General features: G+C 41.5%; 1 protein-coding gene across 1 annotated transcript in view; it reads left to right on the top strand.

Moving 5' to 3' along the window:
- The window catches only part of FBXL7 (F-box and leucine rich repeat protein 7), a 468,772-nt gene that overhangs the window by 432,446 nt on the left and 13,865 nt on the right, over positions 1–22,461 (top strand). The gene's annotated exons all lie outside the window — the stretch shown is intronic.

The following is a 22,461-nucleotide window of genomic DNA, read 5'->3' as shown; positions in this document are numbered from 1 at the left end:
ATGTTTGTGTGAGAAAGAGAAAAGAAAGAGAGAGTCCATGTATCAGCCAGCATAAGAGAGACCTGAAGCGTTTGACTAGAGCACTCATCATTCTCAAAGGACATTTGTGTACTGATTCGAACAAAATCATCCTTGGGGGTAGATATGTGAAAAACGATTTTTATGGTAAAATTTAGATTTTAGCCTCAAGCTAAAGATGTGTCAGAGAACACAGTTCTCCACCAGAAATAGTTTCCATAGACACATGGGTAAAACTCACCGTATTCTTGACTCCACCAACATTATATGTGAAGAACTGCAGCTCAGAACTGTTATGAACCTGTGCAATATCACATGCATTTCTAGTGCCTCTTCCTCCGTTTATGTCCCCTTTCAGCTTGGAAAGTGAAAGTGAAAAGCACTCAGTCAAGTCCAACTCTTTGCAACTCCATGGACTACGGTATATATTCCAGGCCAGCATACTGGAGTGGGTAGCCTTTCTCTTCTCCAGGGGAATCTTCCCAATCCAGGTTGGAAGTCACTTCATTTTACCCGGTCATCTTCTGTCAAGTATTTATTTGGGGACCAGCTCTTCCTGTTTTCTTACAGGGATTTTGTTTTGCCTTTCATTTTGAAGAGAACTGAATAGTTTATAGAGCTTTCAAAACTAATATGTGTGTATATATATATATTTCTTATGTATATGTATGTATGTGTATTTATATATTTCTGAAAGCCATCTACTTCACCACCACAGTTCAGTGAATGAAGATGCCACAAGCCCCAAATATTCCTTATCTTACTGTATCTTTTAAATTACTTATTCATTTATGTATGGACATGCTGGGTCTTCCTTGCTGCACAGGGCTCTCTCTAGTTGCAGTGCATGGGCTTCTCATTTTGGTGGCTTCTCCTGTTGCAGAGCACAGGCTCTAGAGAGCGCAGGCTTCAGTTGTTGCAGCTCATAGGCTTAGTTGCTCCCAGGCATGTGGGATCTTCCCAGACCAGAGATCCCTGCTTTAGCAGCCAAATTCCCAATCACTGGACCACCAGGGAAGTCCCTGTACTTGTAGTTAATGAGTCATAATTAATTTCCCCACAAGATTTGTCCTGAGTGACCACAGAGCATTAGAGCAAACTGGAATCTGATAAAGCCAGCATTTTAAGGTATATCACTCAGTTTCACACCATCCATTACCCATTTGGTGTGAGTAAGTAAGTGAGTGAAAGTCGCTCAGTCATGTCTGACTCTTTGTGACCCCACGGACTGTATAGTCCGTGGAATCCTCTAGGCCAGAATACTGGAGTGGGTAGCCTTTGCCTTCTCCAAGGGATCTTCCCTACCCAGGGATTGAACCAGGGTCTCCCGCATTGCAGGCGGGGTGTACAACCTAGATAAGTCTCCATCCCCAGGGGAATTCTTTATTTGTCCCCAGTGTACTAAATCCTCAGCCATGAACGTTGCGTCGTTAATGACTTTCCAGCAGCATGATGGCCGTGTGTTGCTCTGTATTGCATAGGTTTATTTTATCGGGTTGATATTGTTCATTTTAGGATACAAGTGTGTAGGGAATTTAACTCCATTCTTCAACAGTGAACTAGCTTTGCACAGACTGTCAAAGTGAGTGTAATAATACGATAATCAGAAAACTGTGCTTCAATAGGACGCAAAAAGCCTTCGACACCAATAACCCTGCTTCTCTTCCCTTTCTGCAGAATGTCCCTGCAGCTGCCTCTTGTCTGTCACTCCTGACCTCCTCTCTGTGACTGTAGAGTACACAGTGACAGTTTTATATTGGCCATCTAGCTTTCACATGGCTGTGCGTTTTCCCCCCTTACGGCATATGTTTAATATTTAAGATGGAACAGGATGTTTAAAGTTGCAGAGTTATCAGTTTGTTTTCCTTAGAAGGCACAGATGCCCCCATATGCGAAGTCCCAGGGCTCATAACATCCTCACAGCATAGAGTGTGGAGTGCCCAATTTCACATCTGTTTACACGATTATGATTATCTAAATGGGTGGACGTTTTGAGCCAGCACATTTTCTCTCTTTGCAGCCATTATGTTGATTGAAGACAACTGAACAATATACAAGGAAGAATTTGATGCTTTGATTAAAAGAAAAAAAGTGTCCAGATGACTTGAGGAAGCTGGTCCAACTCAGTTTCCTGCAGGAAATGTACTTCCATCTGCTCTTATAATCCCCAAGTATGGCTTAAGTAGTGATGCTGATATTCACAGTTTGCCCGTGACTGAGTAGAGAGCTTAACTCTAATTTAGGAGAGAACTTGCTGTCTTTCTTCCTGGGGCCTCACATAGGTCTCCAGTTGGCTTGTACAGCTCAGCAGCCGACCTGTTTGCAGGGCAGGAATGGAAACACAGACAAAGAGAAGAGCCTTGCAGATACAGTGCGGGGAAGGAGAGGGTAGGATGAATTGGGAGACTAGCCTGGAAACGTATGTATACATTATCTTATACATACGATAAAATAGATAGCACGTGGGAATTTGTTGTCTGATGCAGAGAGCTCAACCCAGTGCTCTGTGACATCCCAGAGGGCGGGGATGGGTGGGAGATGGGAGGAGGGTGCGGTGTTCAGGGAGGAGGGGGTGTGTTCAGGGAGGAGGGGACATATGTATACCTGTGGCTGATTCATGTTGATGTATGGCAGAGGCCAACAAAGCAACTACCCTCCAATTAAAAAAAAGAAATAATACAAATTTTAAAAGTTATATGACCTAAAAAAAGGAGGCAGTGGCTCAATACAATTCTTTAACCAAATCCCCTAGACTGAGAGAAGACAGAACTGTCCTCAGAAATCTAGCACCATGTGGATTCACTATCAATTCTTCAGGGCTGATTCAGTTCTTCCCCTCTGACCCCTAGGTATAGCCTCATCAGAGGTGCAGTGATGTTGATGATGAAGGTTTCAAGTGGAAGGTCTAGGCCATCAGGGCAGAGCAAGCCTTGCAAGACTGACTAGTGCCCTGCTCCCCACCCCGGCCCAGGTCAAGGGGCATTTCAGTAAAAGTGCTGAGCGAGGAAGACAGCAGCCACCACTCTGATGAGCTCTGGGCTACTTGCAGAAAATCCAGCAGGTTGGAGGCCAGGCCAGCCAGATGAATACACATCGCTAAGGACATTTCGTGGGGATGTCCCAGGTTGCACTAGAGGTAGAGAACCCATAAGGAGACATAAGAGACACCAATTCGATCCCTGGGTCAGGAAGATTCCCTGGAGTAGGAAATGGCAACCCACTCCAGTATTCTTTGCCTGGAGAATCCCATGGACAGAGGAGCCTGGTGGGCTGCAGTCCCTGGGGTCACAAGGAGTCAGATATGGCTGAAACAACTTAGCGTGCACATATGGATGCTTCAGGAATAAAAGAGAGGAAAATGGGACCCATTTAGGAAAGGAAAGGTTTCTTAAAAGATCTGACTCTCAGTTATTTAGTTGGAGGATTCTGACACATGGTGCCTACCTGGAGGTCAGTTCCCATCCCCTACCATGCCCTGCCTGCACTGTGCCCGCTGGGTACAAATATTAAATATAGGAGTTTGGAGGATGGGGTTTAGGGGTAAATACCACAAAATCTGATTAAAGCGTTCCTCGCCCTTTGATATTCCAGCACACTTCCCTCCAGAAAAATCTACCTTAGTTGCTATGGTTTTACCTTGTTATGGCATCTGGTCTCTGCATGCACGTGGAAAATAGACTCTGACCATCAACAATTTCTCCTTCCTTCATGCACAAATAGGGAGAGGGTAGGAAAATCCAGAATTTGTTCAGATGTCTGGCTCTCCTTTCACACTTGGTGTTTGTTCTTAAGTTTAAAAGATAGAAACATTAATGAATATTTTTATAGACTTTCCTTTAAAGGAGATTGTAAAATTTTGCAATGTAGCAACTGCTTTAGTGTTATTTTTTTCTATTTCTCTTCCAACTCAAACTTTTAAAAGTAGATTAGTGGTCAGCTGCTAAGTCGCTTCAGTCGTGTCCAACTCTGTGCCACCCCACAGATGGAAGTCCACCAAGCTCCCCCGTCCCTGGGATTCTCCAGGCAAGAACACTGGAGTGGGTTGCCATTTCCTTCTCCAATGCATGAAAGTGAAAAGTGAAAAGTGAAAGGGAAGTTGCTGAGTCATGTCTGACTCTTAGCAACTCCGTGGACTGCAGCCTACCAGGCTCTGCCATCCATGGGATCTTCCAGGCAAGAGTACTGGAGTGGGGTACCATTGCCCAGTGCCACTAATTCATTCAAAGAAGTTCATAGGAAACTGGGATTGACATAAATACACTATTGGTACTATATATAAAATAGATAACTAATAAGAACCTAGTGCAGATGGTGACTGCAGCCATGAAATTAAAAGACGCTTGCTCCTTGGAAGGAAAGTTATGACCAACCTAGATAGCATATTCAAAAGCAGAGACATTACTTTGCCAACAAAGGTCCGTCTAGTCAAAGCTGTGGTTTTTCCTGTGGTCATGTATAGATGTGAAAGTTGGACTCTGAAGAAGGCTGAGCGCCGAAGAATTGATGCTTTTGAACTGTGGTGTTGGAGAAGCCTCTTGAGAGTCCCTTGGACTGCAAGGAGATCCAACCAGTCCATTCTGAAGGAGATCAGCCCTGGGATTTCTTTGGAAGGAATGATGCTAAAACTGAAACTCCAGTACTTTGGCCACCTCATGCGAAGAGTTGACTCATTGGAAAAGACTCTGATGCTGGGAGGGATTGGGGGCAGGAGGAGAAGGGGACGACAGAGGATGAGATGGCTGGATGGCATCACTGACTCAATGGACGTGAGTCTCAGTGAACTCCGGGAGTTGGTGATGGACAGGGAAGCCTGGTGTGCTGCGATTCATGGGGTTGCAAAGAGTCGGACACGACTGAGCGACTGATCTGATCTGATCTGAAGAACCTAGTGTATAGCACAGGGAACTCTACTTAATGCACTGTGGTGACATGAATGGGAAGCAAGTGTTAAAGGGAGGGGATGGATGTATGTGTAGGGCTGACTCACTTTGCTGTACAGCAGAAACTAACACAACATTGTAAAGCAACTATACTCCAATAAAAAATTTTTTTTTTTAGAAGTCCAACACAAGGGACAATATCTTCTGTGCTTTCAAGCTAGAGATGAAAACCTTGGACAACAGCTTTTTCTTTATGCATCTTCTGGAAACGACCTTTTTACAGCCCTTGTAAATCAAAGGGAAGAATTGGGGAAATAACGGTTGCTGTAGGGACCTAAGTTTAAAGTTGGCATTGTGAAATACAGTACCCTTAGGACATCCTATGGTAGTTGCTACATTTCAATATATGATATGTTAGTATATCTGAATCTTCATGGTAGTTCAGTCACTAAGTCATGTCTGACTCTTAACCCATGGCCTATAGCCCGCCAAGCTCCTCTGCCCATTGAATTTCCCAGGCAAGAATACTGGAGTGGGTTGCCATTTCTTTCTCCAGGAGATCTTCCAGATCCAGGAATCAAACCTGGGTCACCTGCATTGCAGGCAGATTCTTTACTGACTGAGCTGCTAGGGACATAGCGTGTTTGCGAGCTTATTGTGTCTATATGGACCATAACAAAGGCTGAGCACCAAAGAATTAATGCTTCATAATTGTGGTGCTGGAAAAAACTCTTGAGAGTCCCTTGGACTGCAAGGAGATCAAACCAGTCAATCCTAAAGGAAATCAACCCTGAATATTCATTGGAAGGACTGATGCTGAAGCTGAAGCTCCAATACTTTGGTCACCTGATGCAAAGAACTGACTCGCTGGGAAAGACTGAAGGCAACAAAAGGGGCAGCAGAGGGTGGGGTGATTAAATAGCATCTAGGACTCAATGGACATGAATCTGAGCAAACTCTGGGAGACAGTAAAGGACAGGGGAGCCATGCAGTCCAGGGATTCACAAAGAGCGGGACACGATTTATTGACTGAACAACAGTAACAATTGTTTTTATAATTTTAGCTCTTTATCAGTAAAGTCATAGGACTGCTTCATGCATTATTTTTCTTGGCTATTCTCATTTAAAGATGTATTATTGTGTTTTGATATAATTCTAAGTTTTGAGCCAAATATGTTCATACTAGGTTATCTGTTAGTAGAATGTCAATTGCAGCAGACTCTCTCTGACATTTTGTGTACTTACAATGAGAACATACAAACCTCATAACCCTGATGTGAGTACATAGTGCGCTTTGTTCCTTGTTTTAAGTCTGTAGCAATGTCAGACTAATTATAAACCCTTTGTGGATTTCTTGCCAAAAGCAGAGATTCTTTGCAATAATTAAAAATATTAGCTAGATCATGGTTGTGATAAGTTGTTTCTAATTTTGTTTTGATCTTTACAGAATTCAAATCATAAGAATAAAAGCTATTTCCAGGGATAAAAGATAGCTCTTTTCAAACCTTAAAATGAATTTTCGGAGTGTAAGATCCAAAAAGGGTCATATTAATAACCACACATTTGATATCTTGCATATTAATCTTGGTCCTAAATTTTTCCCTAAGAAAATGAATTTCTATTTCATAACTATTTGACTGTATTTATGTGAGTTCTTTTTTATAATAAGGAAGAGTGTATTCTCTACATTGCATTACTGGCCAAAGAAGATTATTAAAAGTACAAATATCTGGCCATTTCTTTGTGGCTTGTGCTATCCTGTGATGTACTTAAGTATCCCAGTAGTCAATCACTGAATGTTTAGCTATATTGTTTCATAAGGCTCTTAACATGGCTGAAAGAGCCAAAATAGACCATTTTGCAAAATGTTCAAAATGCTGTTTTAATCATCTTTTTATTTCCCTGATCCTTGAGACCAATGAAGCAATCTTTTAGCTGTAAACCATGAATTATTTTTTGGTGTTCAGAATAATATGAAATTAATTCTAAAACAATAATATGAAATTAATTCTAAATTAATTCTAAAACAATCAAGCATTGAAATTTCTCAAAATCTAAAATTAAGGTGCCATTTTCAACTTTTTTTCCCTTTTTGAACTTGAAAGAAATGTGGTCTTCTTAACCAAAAAGAACTAACAATGTTCAGAGGCCAGCCTGCATATCATCTGGCCCAGAATAAGAAATGTTTTTAAAGGTCATTCATATTGAATGAGCCAAAACAATTCCTACCTCAAGGTTTCTATCTGCTCCATCTCTGCAGAATAAATCTGAAAATGTTTTTATCATCCTTGCTAATCTTTGCTCTTATTAATTTAGAAGAGAGAGATTTTAAAACCAAACAAATAAATGTCAGGACAAAAAAAAAAAATCTTGAGAAAAACCCAAGCCACCAGCCTGGAATAATGTCAAAGAGTAATATTTGCTGGTCAAAATAAAGTATTTTAAGTTCAGATCTAAAGTCACAAAAGTAAGCAACGTGGTCCACCCATGAGAACCATGTGGATATCTGAGTTTGGGTTGGGGGAGAAAAAGGGGGAAACACAGAGGTTAGGATGGAGAGGGTAAATCCTGAGTTACCTCCCAGTCCACTCAAGTGCCCCCCACCATACTCTGACCTACGTCCCAAGGTCACACCATGGCCTCCTGGGGAAATCAGAGCTGTAACCTATAGAATATGGAACATTCTCATGTATGACATATCCATATAAATGATGGACCAGAATCTGTCATTTTGGTCAGTTTATTACTAAATATAGGTGTTGAATTTTGGTTAAAAGAGAACCGAAAGCACATGTGTTCCAGCAAAGCTGTTTTAAATCGAGATCATGTCCAATGAATCAAATGTATAACTTCTTCCCCTCCTGGTTCCCGACCCTGACCCCAAGCGTTTTTGTTAATGATCTCAGGATTAAGCAGGAGCTTTTAGCACTGATTAATGCCATGTGTTATAATTAGGAAACTGCGTTTAGATTTACTTTTTCATTCTTCACCCAGGTGCTGCTAAGAGATATATCCAGTAAGTATACACTTCTAGATATCTTTCTAAAGAGAAATATGATCCAGAAATTATGAATTTCTGGTTAGGATATGGGTAATTGTAAAGTTGATAAAAAGTTCTAATTCTCCAGATTAAACACACACACACACACACACACACAGTTAGTGTGGAAGGATTTCCCGGAAGTATTTCAGTTTGCTTAGACTCTACTCTGCAGCTGAATTTCCTTAGGCTTATTACTAAATTTCCCTTTAAAATGAGGATTCCTAAACCAAGTATGTATTAATAATGTGGTCCAGAATTAGGCCAGGTGAAGTCCCACCCCTCCAAACCCAGGGATTCATTGAAAAGCCAGTCTTTGTGCTACAGAGTATTGGGGTTTATTCCTTGGAAAAATCCTACCCGTAAGGGTCTCTCAAGCAGAGATTATGAACTTGGACTATAGCAGAAACTCACCATAATATGTACCCCAGGTCACTTTAAGGCATCCATCCAGTCAGCAGGCTGCAAAGAGACCCTCAGTTTGTAAAGAAAACAATACTTAAGTGTACTCAGTTCCTTTACTGTTCCATTCTCTATTTGATAATATAGAGAGAATAAAATGTTTCTCTATATTATTGGGTCATTGGTTTTCCCAAGCATTTAAAAAAAATAAGAAGGACATTGTGTATATTAGTCAATATTTATATAGCACTTCTAACAGTGTCTTATATAATAAACATTGTATATACTCTTAATTAAAAGAAGTTGTAAAGAATTTAAACAATGTGGATAGTATTTTCAAATAGTTAAGAAAATTCTGGGGACTTGCTTTGCTTTGGAAACATTCTAATTAATTATTGATATTTTACATGTTCGTAAGTTTATTGGCAATTTCTCTTTTTTTTCACTTGAGAGTTGAATTTGTGAGCTCCACTGTTGCTCCCTGTGGGGCCTATTTTCTTCTGTGAACTGAAAATTTATGTTTCTCTTTACCAGAATCTAAATTCAATACTGTACCATCTATGCATTTTGAAAGATCCAAATGCTGGAGTTTCATAACTATTCATGGAGAAACAAGGCAAAAGCATTATCTGACAATTAAGGCAGCCATATAACATGCAAGTTGAAGTTGAAAATCATGGATTGCAGACCTTTTCATGGAAACATGTGTTTTCTTCTATTGTCAAGACAAGAGCTAGCACATTGCCCCAGCTTTGCAGAGCTATCCATGAGCTTTCTGGAAAACAGCGGATAAATATTACTATCTCTCCCATACTGGCAATGAAAAGCCAGTTCCGATTATTACAACTGACGTGTGAATCAGTCTGGGGGAAGAAATACACATTCACGAAAGTTCCCGTAACCTTGTAGGTAACTAAAGTTAAACAGAATATATTTCAAAATTGTGGGCCAATGTAATAATGTTTTTTTCCCCATTTATTGTGAGTTTTCATGTTTCATTGTTATTAGAAGTGAACAGAGATGTGACTCATCTACACAGCAGGTACCACAAACAAAGCCCTAAGAATTTGGCTCTGAGATACTTCCGGTGATGTGGACTGTAAGAGATTGTTTTTGTGTGTGCATGTGTCCGTTTAAATATCTCCCAAGTAGACTAATATTATTAAACTAAGTGTGTGTGCTGCCTCAGCCTAAATTAAGTGGAGAGCCAAAGAAAAAAGACCTAAAAATGAAATGATGATAAAGCACAAAGATGTTCCAACTTGTTCAGTCAGAAACATCTGGTTGCTCCAAGTACAGGCAGTCCCCGACTTAATGATATTCCAGCGTTACAAGGGTGTAAGAGCCATCCGCAGTTTTGAATTTTGCTTTCTCTGAGGCTGGCATGATGCAGTGCCAGGCTCCCTCATGATGCTGGCAGCGGCTATGAACTTCAGCTACCAGTCAACCACAGGATCGTGAGGGTAAACACTGCCCAGCCCACTAGTCTGCGTTTCACTTTCAGTACAGTGTTCAGTACATTACATGAGATACTCAACACTTTATTACAAATTAAGCTTTGTTAGATAAAGATGCCCAACTGTATTCTCATGTAAGTGTTTTCAGCATGTTTAAGGAAGGCTGGGCTAAGTTATGCTCAGTAGGTGAATTAAATGCACTTTCAACTTAAAGATATTTTCAACTTATGATGGATTTATGGGGACATAATCCCTTCATAGGGCTTTTCCCTGTGGCTCAGCGGTAAAGAATCCAATGCCAATGCAGGAGACCCGGGTTCAATCCCTGGGTCAGGAAGATCCCCTGGAGAAGGAAATGGTGACCCACTCCAGTATTCTTGCCTTGGAAATCCCATGGACAGAAGAACCTGGCGAGCTACAGTCATTGGGGTTGCAAGAGTTAGACTCAATTGAGCAACTAAACAACAATTCCTTCATAAGAAGGAAGATCTGCAGTTCCTATAAATATTTCCAGCCCCAACCAAAAGAAAACTGAAAGGGATTTGCTATAGGGCCAAGTGAAGAATATTCCCTTAGGTGGCTGAATCCAGGTGAAACCCTGGACTGACTTAGAGATGCAGGAAATACTCCAAGGTACTTGCAGACCAGTGGATGCAGAGATACTGTGTGAAAAGGCTATGGTACAGATAGATTATACTTCCATGGAAACAGTAAAAGTGGTTAAATAATTCAACCTGGGTGGATCTGGAAAGGCTTGATAGAGAAACTGACATCCTACCGGGAATTTGAGCAGTGACTGGGAATCAACCAGTTAGTTAGTCTAGGGGCGCAGGACTTCTGGGCCAGGAGACATGTGCTCTGAGATGTGAATTTGGGAAAAAGAGTCTCCCACACCCTCTAACAACGTTTGACCTTGTTACCTGGGTAGTGCCTAATACAATGCCTGGCACATGGTAATCATTCAGTCAAAAAGTGTGCAAGAAGTGTGCTGGCTTTTGGGGGGCTGCCTTTCCAAAGTAGACAAACCAGATAATATAACAGAATCTGTGGTGTCACAGTTCTGGAGGTCACAAGTCCAAATCAGGGTGCTGCAGGGTCATGGAGAATGCTTCCTTCTTGTCTCTTTCAGCTGCTGGGGGCCCCAGACGTTCCTTGGTTTACGGCAGCATAATGGTCATGTATGGATGTGAGAGTTGGACTGTGAAGAAAGCTGAGTGCCGAAGTATTGATGCCTTTGAACTGTGGTGTTGGAGAAGACTCTTGAGAGTCCCTTGGACTGCAAGGAGATCCAACCAGTCCATTCTGAAGGAGATCAGCCCTGGGATTTCTTTGGAAGGAATGATGCTAAAACTGAAACTCCAGTACTTTGGCCACCTCATGCGAAAAGTTGACTCATTGGAAAAGACTCTGATGCTGGGAGGGATTGGGGGCAGGAGGAGAAGGGGACAACAGAGGATGAGATGGCTGGATGGCATCACCGACTTGATGGCCGTGAGTTTGAGTGAACTCTGGGAGATGGTGATGGACAGGGAGGGCTGGCGTGTTGCGATTCATGGGGTTGCAAAGAGTCGGACACGACTGAGCGACTGAACTGAACTGAACTGAACTGAACCTCCAGTCTCTGCCTCCGTCTTTGTGTGGCCCTCTTACCTCTGTCTTTCTCGGTCTTCTCTCCCCAAGTCTCTGTTTCTTTTCTTACAAGGACACCAGCTATATTGGATTAGGAATCACCCTAACTGAGTATGATGGCATCTTAATTACATCTTCAAAGTCTCCATTTCCAAATAAGGCTACATTCACATCCCTGCCCCCTCACCCCACTGATGTGAAAGACATTTCAAAAGTTTATGGCAGCAACAATAAGGAATTTGTGAAGATGGGAATATACCAGGAAATCCAGAAGCATACAGTCCTCAAAACATAGCCCCCACAGCTGGAGGGCCCAGAATGTCTCCCCAGGAAGTCCTCAGTAGAGACTATCATTTTTGTCCAATGCGTCTACTGATAACAATATCACCTTTCATCGACTCCATCTAACTACTCTGTAAAGTGGGTGGAATTATTTCTAATTTCCACAAGAGGAGGCCAGTGGCCCCTGGAGTTGCAGCCACTTGTCTCAGATGATGCAACTGCACAGAGTAGAGCAGAGGCAGGAATCCAAGTTCATCCAAGTTCAGTGCTCTTTCCGCCATAACAGCATTTCCTAAACAAGACATTTACAAATGCTTTCATGGTTTTTGCTGTGTCTCCTCATCATCTGTACTACTATTCACTTAATATTTTTAGAAGTAAATTTAAATTATCTAAAAGCCAAATACTACATTATCTTCCTGGAAAGACCAGTATCACTTGTCAAAATTAAATGATTTTTAAATTAAAATAAATTACAGTGAACAGTTTAAATGTTTATTGTTTAAACATTTAAATGTAAATTTAATGTTTAAAAACATTACAATGTTATTAAATGCTAGCTAAATAATGCTGGCTATCAAAGACTTTCAATATGAATCTTTCTTTTAATTAAAAAGGAAGATTAACACATATTTAAAGAGGTTCTAAACATGCTCTACCCTAAGGAGATTATAGCCTCACCTTTTGAAAAGGATAGTATCTAACAGTGGTACTTTCCCTCAGGGTGAACCATCCTAATTTCCATTAAAGAATAACTAGTATAAGGTTATCCCCCTTTGCTATTTTGCAGACTTTCAAAAATACTAAGACGTCATTGTTTCAACACAAAATAAAACCATAAGGAGGCTGTGAATTATAATCCAGGACTCTGACATAGTATCTAAGGTCACTTGAAGTTTCATTGGGCATAAATTATCTAAAAGATCCTTTCTAGATATTCAGCATTGAAAGTGAATCAACCTGCACTATAGATTCCTGAGATGCCATTCTGTACATCAGTTCAGTTCAGTTCAGTCGCTCAGTTGTGTCCAACTCTTTGCGACCCCATGAACTGCAGCACGCCAGGCCTCTCTGTCCATCACCAACTCCCATAGTTCACCCAAACTCATGTCCATTGAGTCGGTGATGCCATCCAACCATCTAATCTTTTATCATCCCCTTCTCCTCCTGACCTCAATCCTTCCCAGCATCAGGGTCTTTTCAGATGACTCAGCTCTTCCCATCAGGTGGCCAAAGTACTGGAGTTTCATCTTCAACATCAGTCCTTCCAATGAACACCCAGGACTGATCTCCTTTAGGATGGACTGGTTGGATCTCCTTGCAGTCCAAGGGACTCTCAAGAGTCTTCTCCAACACCACAGTTCAAAAGCATCAATTCTTCAGTGCTCAGCTTTCTTCACAGTCCAACTCTCACATCCATACATGACCACTGGAAAAACCATAGCCTTGACTAGACGGACCTTTGTTGGCAAAGTAATGACTCTGCTTTTTAATATGCTGTCTATGTTTGTCATAACTTTCCTTCTAATGAGTAAGCGTCTTTTAATTTCATGGCTGCAGTCACCATCTGCAGTTATTTTGGAGCCCAAAAAAATAAAGTCAGCCACTCTTTCCACTGTTTCTCCATCTATTTGCCATGAAGTGATGGGACCAGATGCCATGATCTTTGTTTTCTGAATGTTGAGCTTTAAGCCAACTTTTTCACTCTCCTCTCTCACTTTCATCAAGAGGCTTTTTAGCTCCTATTCACTTTCTGCCATAAGGGTGGTGTCGTCTGCATATCTGAGGTCATTGATACTTCTCCCGGCAATCTTGATTTCAGCTTGTGCTTCTGTACATCTCATCCATTATATTTATGTCTTTTAGGGCAACATGGGTTAAAGGCTTCTTTAGCTGCATGACTCTTCCATTTTAGAAGAACTAAAGGATAAAACACAATCCATATTCAAATCAGTGTGAGTCAAAAACTGGATAAATTGAAGAACTGGTGTTTAGAATTTTTTAGAATCTATTTTAGGCATAAAAATAGAGCCAGGCATTGGACTAGACTCCATCTTATGATATGAGAGGACCCTTGACATCCTTGTCAAGATTTCAGGGACCAGTCACCAAGCTCTGCCCTTAAGAGAACTGATCCAGGTGACCAACAAAGCAGAGTTTTGTTCTTGGACAGAAATCTTACCCTTTTATTCTTCTTACGTTTTATTTCAAATTGGGGTATATTTGCTCTATAATGCTGTGGTAGTTTCTGCTGTACAACCAAGTAAGTCAGTTATATGTATACACATATCCCCTCCCTCTTGGACCCCCCCGCCCCCACCCACCCTATCCATTTAGGTTATCACAGAGCACTGGGCTGAGCTCCCTGCGCTATACAGCAGGTAAAGCAAGTTCGCACTAGCTGTCTATTTTACACATGCGTGTGCACATACATCAATCCCAACCTCTCAATTCATCCCCCTACACCCCGCGTCTACATGTGCATTCCCTACATCTGCATCTCTATTCCTACCCTGCAAATAAGTTCATCTGTACCATTAAAAAAAAAAATGCCCTAGCTTTAATCTGATCTTGAGGGTGCCATGGGCTTCCCAGGTGGTGCTAGTGGTGAAGAACGTGTCTGCCAGTGCAGGAGACACGGGAGACGTGGGTTCCATCTCTGGGTAGGGGAGCTCCCCTGGAGGAGGGCATGGCAACCCACTCCAGTATTCATACCTAGAGAATCCCTGGACAGAGGAGCCTGGCGGGCCACAGTCCATGGGTGTCACACAGAGTCGGACATGACTGAGTGACTTAGCATGCACACCCGCTTGAGGGTGCCGCCTTCTGGATGACCTCCGAGCAAGAACCCTTGAGTCCTAAAGGTAACTTCTGGGTAAAATGCAAGGTTAACCTTGTCTATATAAATTTCCGCCTCATAGCAACCAATACCTTAAATAAATTTTAGGGTGTGGATATGATGTGAACCACATTAAAAGAAAATATTTTGAAATGAAACAAGAAGAAAAAGATCCCTTAGATTGTATTTTTTTTTCACAAGCTAGGTTTTATGGATCTATTTTTTTAAGCTTGAGTTTAAGCTAAGAAAAGAAACTTTGCTTTTTATGGCAAGAATTCTGGAGTAGAAAGACAACTTATAATGGAAAGCATCTTGCACAAAAGTTTTGGTAATCACAGGGGGAAAATGCAGAGTAGCTTTGTAAATTTTGACTTTGAAAGGCCAATGTAATGTAAATATGACTTCCTAGAGTGTAAACAGCAGTGGTTTGAAAATAAAAACTTGTACAGAACAAGCAGCTATCTCGTTAGAAGAAAATGTGTCTAATAAGCATGTGTGCATGAGATGCCTTGAATATTTTTGATACTGTGTTATAATTACCAAAGAGGCAGAATTTCCAGGACGTTTGCAACCATGAGTAGGAAAGTTCATAGGGTTTTTTTCCCCTCAGAAAAAGACAGCTATACTTTTGGGTATTCTTTACATATTTAAGAGCATAAAACATATCATTCACACATATATCACATACTTGGAAATATTTTAAATTAATAATGGAGCAACAAGTTCTTAAACTTTAAAGAATTCACTGTCTCTTATTTTAGACAACAGATGAAAATATCAATATAAAAAATATAACTACATTTATTTGACCTAGGATCTCCATTGTAGGAAATGAAAATTAGCCTCATTTTGAGAAAATTCAAAAGTTTTTACTAAACATATTCTTTAATTCAAATTAAAAAGTCTTTCATTCAAATTATTGGGAGATTTTATATTTTCATTGTCCTTATCTTAGACTTCTGAAAACTGATATTTTTTTCAGACTTGGACCTACTTTGCTCTCCTTCTCAGCCTGGATTTTGTGTGATGCAGACACATTCTCAATAGAGAGTCTTTTTTTCTCTCTCCCTAAAGGCTACAAGCTTTTGGAAAAGGGCAGGGTCTTTGCTGTGGAAGTACTTGAATGGGGCTGTAGTGCAGAAAGGTGGTAGGTCAGGAATATTTCCTTTATAATCTTCGTGCCTCTGTGCTAAGTCGCTTCAGTTGGGTCTGACTCTGTGCAATCCTATGGACCCTATGGAGCCTGCCAGGCTCCTCTGTCCATGGGATTCTCCAGATAAGAATACTTGAGTGGGGATCCATGTCCTCCTCCAGGGGATCTTCCCCATCCAGGGATAGAACCCATGTCTCTTAATGTCTCCTACATTGGCAGGCTGATTCTTTACCACTAGTGCCACCTGGGAAGCCCACTTTATAATTTAGTCAAATGCAAAAACTCCTCCCTTCCAGACCCCACCAGGCTCTCAGACAATAGTAACCATGTGGCACCCGACTCCAGTACTCTTGCCTGGAAAACCCCATGGACGGAGGAGCCTGGAAGGCTGCAGTCCATGGGGTCACTGAGGGTCGGACACGACTGAGCGACTTCACTTTCACTTTTCACTTTCATGCATTGGAGAAGGAAATGGCAACCCACTCCAGTGTTCTTGCCTGGAGAATCCCAGGGACGGGGGAGCCTGGTGGGCTGCCATCTATGGGGTTGCACAGAGTCAGACACGACTGAAGTGACTTAGCAGCAGCAGCATGTTAAATGATCCAATGAGTAAATGAATTGTCACTTTCTTTCCTGCCTGTAAATCTCTAATCCAAGACTCTGCAGCAGCCCAGACTACTGAATTTGAATACCCAATGTCTATCGCTATGCATCCCTTGCAGTTTATTCTGTATATTTTCCTGCAGACATCCGTGGTAGGTGTTTTTGTGTCATATATCAATTTGGGGAAAATTTCCAGCTTCTTGATATCATTAGGAAAAACAGATAGGTCACAAAATAATGTCCTATTGCAAATAAATGGTTTGCTTATTTCTCCATAAATTACCCCATTCTGCTTTCATGACATTTACATGTGTTCATCTCTGTCTTTCTTAGAGTCTTACATATTCATGATTAACGACTTCTTTAACATTTACATATTTATATGTAACCAAACATGCCCTTTCTGCAGATTTTATGTTTTCATTTTGTACCTTTGTCTGTTTGTCCATTCTTTCTTCCATTCACCCATCCATCTTACCTATCATGAAGTAATTCATTGAGTATACTTTTAACTGAGTTCCCTATCAATTTGTGTACTTATTATTGAAAAAAGTTTGCTCAAAGAATGTCAGCAGAGTAAATAGCCATTTGGTAAATTTAAAAAAGCCACCTCCTTTTTACATTCTGGAAATTTTTCAGATATTAAGAAGATGTATTTATCTCCTAAGAGTTTGGGCATTCCTTGTCCTGGTATTTCAGGGGACATTTGATCTTTAATTAATTGATACTAGTGGCCGTTGCATATGCCAGTTTGCAGTGATCCTTGCCAAGAACATTGTGTGGGTGATACCTGCATCTCATGGCAATGTGGATACCACAGAAGCAACAGGGAAGGGAGGCTCCAAACAAGCTACTCTGTTCCATTTCATCATGATGCCCATTTCCAGTTATCGTAGATTTGACTCTTGACAGAAGCTTTTGGAAATGTATATTTCACTTAGTACTTTTTGCAAGGGCTTCCCTGGTGGCTTAGTGGTAAAGAATCTGTCTGCCAATGCAGGAGACTCAGGTTTGATCCCTGGATTGAGAAGATCCCCTGGAGAAGGAAATAGCATCCCACTCCAGGATTCTGGCCTGGAAAATCCCAGGAACAGAGGAGCCTGGGAGGCTATAGTCCATGAGGTGGCAAAGAATCAGAGACAATGTAGCAGCTGAGCACAGGCAGTTTTTGCAAGTGCTACTTTTGCTTCTCAAAATAATGCCTCTCAGGGAAGAGTTCTTCCATATGTTATTCATACATCTCACCATTTGCCTAGGGGGCACACTAAAGAAAGATGTAACATAATGGCTAATTTATATAAATGGATAAGAAAGTATACAGTGTATTAAAAGTGGCGATAATACCCTCTCAGTTATTCTGTGTCGTCGCCCAATGGGACCATCTTACTGCTAAGATAAGTGGGTTGATTTTGCCCTCAAGACATCAGATAGGTAGAAATTCACTTGGAGTAGGTATTCAGATATGAAAATATGTTCATTCCTACAAAATAGTCTGAATTTATATTCTGAGTTCAAATAAAGTCAGCTTTCTTCTTGCTTCTGTTTGTCTTGCAGTGTCATCTAAGGCCAGGAGAAGGGTTCCAAATTGCTTCTCTCTATCATCTTAATATTTGTCTTTGATCATTTCCTCTCGAGTGTATGTCCAGGGATCAAATATCAACATCCTTGTTTCTAATCTGTATCAGAAAAAATAGAAGCTCTTGCCATTGTCCATTTAGCAGCCAGTGCTCTGAAAGTGACAAAGGAGAAAAAAATCGCGTGCAAAGAGAGCACTAGGTCCTCCTGCCGGGCTGTGTGCACATGGAGTACACCACTTGGTAATAGAAATGGTCCTCGTTTTGAATCTGAAGCCATACTCTCCTTTCCTGGCACACGTGCATTTATACTCTGGGACTGTTGATCATTCTGTAAGGAAAAACTACTTCTTGTTATTATACATCATACCTTGTGGCAATAAATGGCTCTGAGTCCCCAAGGGGAAGAGAAACTCTGTGGCAACTATGTGTATTTTATCCATAATAACATTTATTTCCAAATTAAAAATGTGTTTATGTGTGTATGTGAGCATATGTGCAATGAAAAAATATTTATATATTTATATTTCCCTATATATATATATATATAGAGAGAGAGACATAAAATATCAAGAAAAGATACTTTGTGACAACATCTGGGCATGAACATCTCTAGTTGTTATTTGTCTGTAGAAAAATACCGCAGACTGGGTGGCTTATAAGGAAGAAAAATGTATTTCTCACAGTTCTAGAAGTCCCAGATCAAGATGCTGGCAGATAGAGTATCTGCTGGCGGCCCACTTCCTCATAAGTCTGCCTCCTCACCATGACCTCACGGGGCGGAAGTGAGAGCCAGTTCTTTTATGAGGGCACTGAGCCTGTTCACGAAGGTTCAACTCTCAAGACCTAATCATTTCCCAAAGTCCCCACCCTCCATCCTACCATCACTTCGTGAGTTAACATTCACTCAGCACACGAATGTGAGACAGCTAGCAACATTTAGACCATAGCATTACTCGTCATTCTTCATCCTTTTTCTAATTATCGAGTGCAGTTCATTCAATTACAACAGACTGTATCCTTTCAGAAATTCTCGGAGGGTTTTTGACCTACTGTAGAATAAGCTTCTCTGGTGGCTCAGCGGTAAAGAATCTGCCTGCAATGCAGGAGACATGAGTTCGATCCCTGGGTCAGGAAGATCCCCTGGAAGAGGGCATGGCAACCCTCTCTAGTACTCTTGCCTGGAGAATCCCATGGACAGAGGAGCCCGGTGGGCTACAGTCCATGGGGTCGCAAAGAGTCGGACATGATTGAAGCGACTAGGCATGCACACAGAATGAGCACAAAGAACTCAAGAGAATCGTGGTGCGTGCTCTGGCAAAAGGAGACATCCAGCTCTCCTGGCTGAAATCTCCTAGGCTCCCCTGCTTAGGCCCCAGTGCACTGCTGTCCTGAATTACTGCTGAGAGTCCTGCTGCTAAGAGCTGGAGTGGAGAGCCATTACTGTGCTCCAGAGTCTCCCAGGGCAGAATGTTTCCCACAGGGGTGCCAGACTGCCATCACTTTATGAGTGTGGACTCCATTAATACCAGGGCATGATTATTGGCAAAGAAGAGAAAGAAAAAAAAAAATACTAAGAGCAGAGCTAGGCAATCTGTATGTGTTCCTGTGATCCAGTGCTGGGAATATAAAAGAATGATGAAAAGTGAATCCATTATAGACACAGGTTTTAGGAATCTACCTCCACCCCCACCATAAGAAGAGTCCATTCCTCCAGGGCCCAAATCAAACTACACAGGTCTCCGCAGAACAGTTAAGCGTCTTTCTCTTTTAAGATGAACGGACCAGAGGCAGGCAGGAGAGAGATTTCAGAGGCTCCACAGCTGCTAAAATGTCAGAGCTGAAAACCTAAGATTGTCCCTCCTCCCTGATCCAAAAGAAGTTGTTCAACCTCCTAAGAAAAATGGTAACTTTAGAGGCAATTCTAGGAGTTCATGTAATAATGGTTAGTACTGTGGTAGCTTGGATGGCAGTTTTCAAACCCTTAATTGGTTTACACTTAAGGTTTTCCTTAAAGATGTACTGTTTATTTTAGCTGATTACAAAAGACAGAAGTGCATATTTTTTTTTCTTATGAATGATTTAAAATGCAGTATGTATACCAGCTGGGATAGAAAAGTACATGCCAAGCTAGATATTAAACATATAAATGCTTCCTTTCAAATCCCAGCCTTATGTACCATAAGGCTTCCCTGGTATCATAGTGGTAAAGAATCTGCTTGCCAATGCAGGAGGCTCAGGTTCAACCCCTGGGTCTGAAAGATCCCCTGGAGGAGGGCACAGCAACCCACTGTAGTATTCTTGCCTGGAAACTAATCCCATGGACAGAGGAGCCTGGAGGGCTACAGTCCATGAGGTCTCAAAAGAGTCCGACACGACCGAGCACACACAGAAGCACTTCTACCATAAACCATGTCAGGCACCGCCAGGACGCAAAGAAGAAGAGCATTCAATCCTTGTCTCAAAGGGGTTTTTAGTGTAGTAGAAGTTGTATCCATCATCTGTTGCCATGGGGGTGCTGTATTACAAATCACCCCAAACCTCAGTATTCCAGCTCACACATCTGTTGTTCACTTGGGCATTTGTTGACTCCAGCCAGGTTTGGTTGAGCTTGGCTCTAAGCTTTTGGTTGAGCTTGGCTTTAAGCTGCAGGTTGGAGCCACTTCTGTCTGCTCATCTGATGAGGTGATGGGCTTCTCATCATTCTAAGGTCAGTGGACCAACTGAGGATGTTCTTCCCAGGGTGATGATAGAAACAGGTGGGCAAGCCCAACCACACAAATGGCTTTGGGCAAATCACATCCCCTAAGATCTGCTAACCAAAGCAAGTCACATGGCCAAAGCCCACATCACTGGACTGAAGAAATATACTCTGCCTAGGAAGACTGCAGAATCACATGACAAAGGATATGGGGGTATAGGGAGAAATGCAAAAGTGAGAAAAATAATACAATCAAGCAATAGGGAAAGATAAATTCACACTTGCCTGTATAAGGAAGGGTGGGGATTTCAAAAGGGAAGGAATTCATTTTATCTCAAAGACAGAAAGGAACTATTAGTGAAGTGAAAGTCGCTCAGTCATGTCAGACTCTTTGCCACCCCATGGACTGTAAAGTCCATGGAATTCTCCAGGCCAGAATACTGGAGTGGTATTCTGTGAAAGGGTAGCCTTTCCCTTCTCCAGGGGATCTTCCCAACCCAGGGATCGAACCCAGGTCCCCCACATTGTAGGGGGATTCTTTACCAGTTGAGCCCCAAGGGAAGCCCAAGAATATAGGAGTGGGTAGGCTATCCCTTCTCCAGCGGATTTTCCAGACCCAGGAATCAAACTGGGGTCTCCTGCATTGCAGGCAGATTCTTCATCAACTGAACTATGCTGCTGCTGCTAAGTTACTTCAGCCGTGTCCGACTCTGTGCGACCCCATAGACAGCAGCCCACCAGGCTCCCCTGTCCCTCAGATTCTCCAGGCAAGAATACAGTAGTGGGTTGCCATTTCCTTCTCCAATGCATGAAAGTGAAAAGTGAAAGTGAAGTCACTCAGTCGTGTCTGACCCTCAGTGACCCCATGGACTGCAGCCTTCCAGGCTCCTCCATCCATGGGATTTTCCAGGCAAGAGTACTGGAGTGGGGTGCCATTGGAAGCCCAACTATTCTTAGAGGGGGTGGCAGTTGCACTCAGTCACAAAAGGTTTCATACTTCAAGAGGCAGACAAGGTGTGTCTGTAAGTGTATGGGGCTGAGGGAGGGGCAGACAATAATTCAAAGATGCTCCAGGAGAAAAGTGGTGACCTGTGTAGGGCATCTTCAGTGTTAGGCCACAGAGAAGTAAATTTAAAAGAAAACATAGAAAAAATCTATCAATGAGAAAACTACAAATACACAGCAGAGATGTCCTGTGTCAGAAGTTCTATGTGTTATTACTGGGAGTTCTTTGAAAAGACAAGTGTTTGAATGAAAATTCCCAAGATACAAAATGTGAAAAAGCACACAAGGATAAAATTTTTGTTTAAGTCTTTAGAGCTATAATTAGAGCTGAAAGTGACTTAGAAATTATCTAGACCAATTCACTTATTTCACAGGTAAAGAATTGTGTATTTTGGAGGTAAACTCTCTCTCTCTCTCTCTCTCTCTCTCTCTCTCTCTCTCTCTATATGTATATACAATATATGTGTGTGTGCATGTGTGTGTGTATATATATATATTCACACGTGTGTATGAAATATATAAACATATTTAGAAAGAATAAATGTCTTCCTAAATAAATCTATCCATCTATATATGTAAAATGTATAACATACAAACATTTATATAGGGCAAGAATAAATTCTTCCATATATATAAAGGTTGGGGGAGGGATATGAAATGAGCAGACTTCTTAAAGCAGCATTCTAAAGGTCTCTCAATCCCTCATAAATTTAAAAACCATTTACTTCTTCATCAAGTGACCTTTTTGGTTCCAAGGAACAGAAAAAAAAGTCACATTATTCAAATGCAAAGTGAGGAATTATTGATAAGAAAGAAAAATAAATATTGCAACAGATATTCAAGGACTGCAAATACCATCTGAAGTGCCTAGTCTGACA

This window comes from Bos indicus, chromosome 20, assembly GCF_029378745.1.
Source record: "Bos indicus isolate NIAB-ARS_2022 breed Sahiwal x Tharparkar chromosome 20, NIAB-ARS_B.indTharparkar_mat_pri_1.0, whole genome shotgun sequence".
Classification (NCBI taxonomy): domain Eukaryota; kingdom Metazoa; phylum Chordata; class Mammalia; order Artiodactyla; family Bovidae; genus Bos; species Bos indicus.
This window is presented reverse-complemented; position numbering and strand designations above follow the sequence as displayed.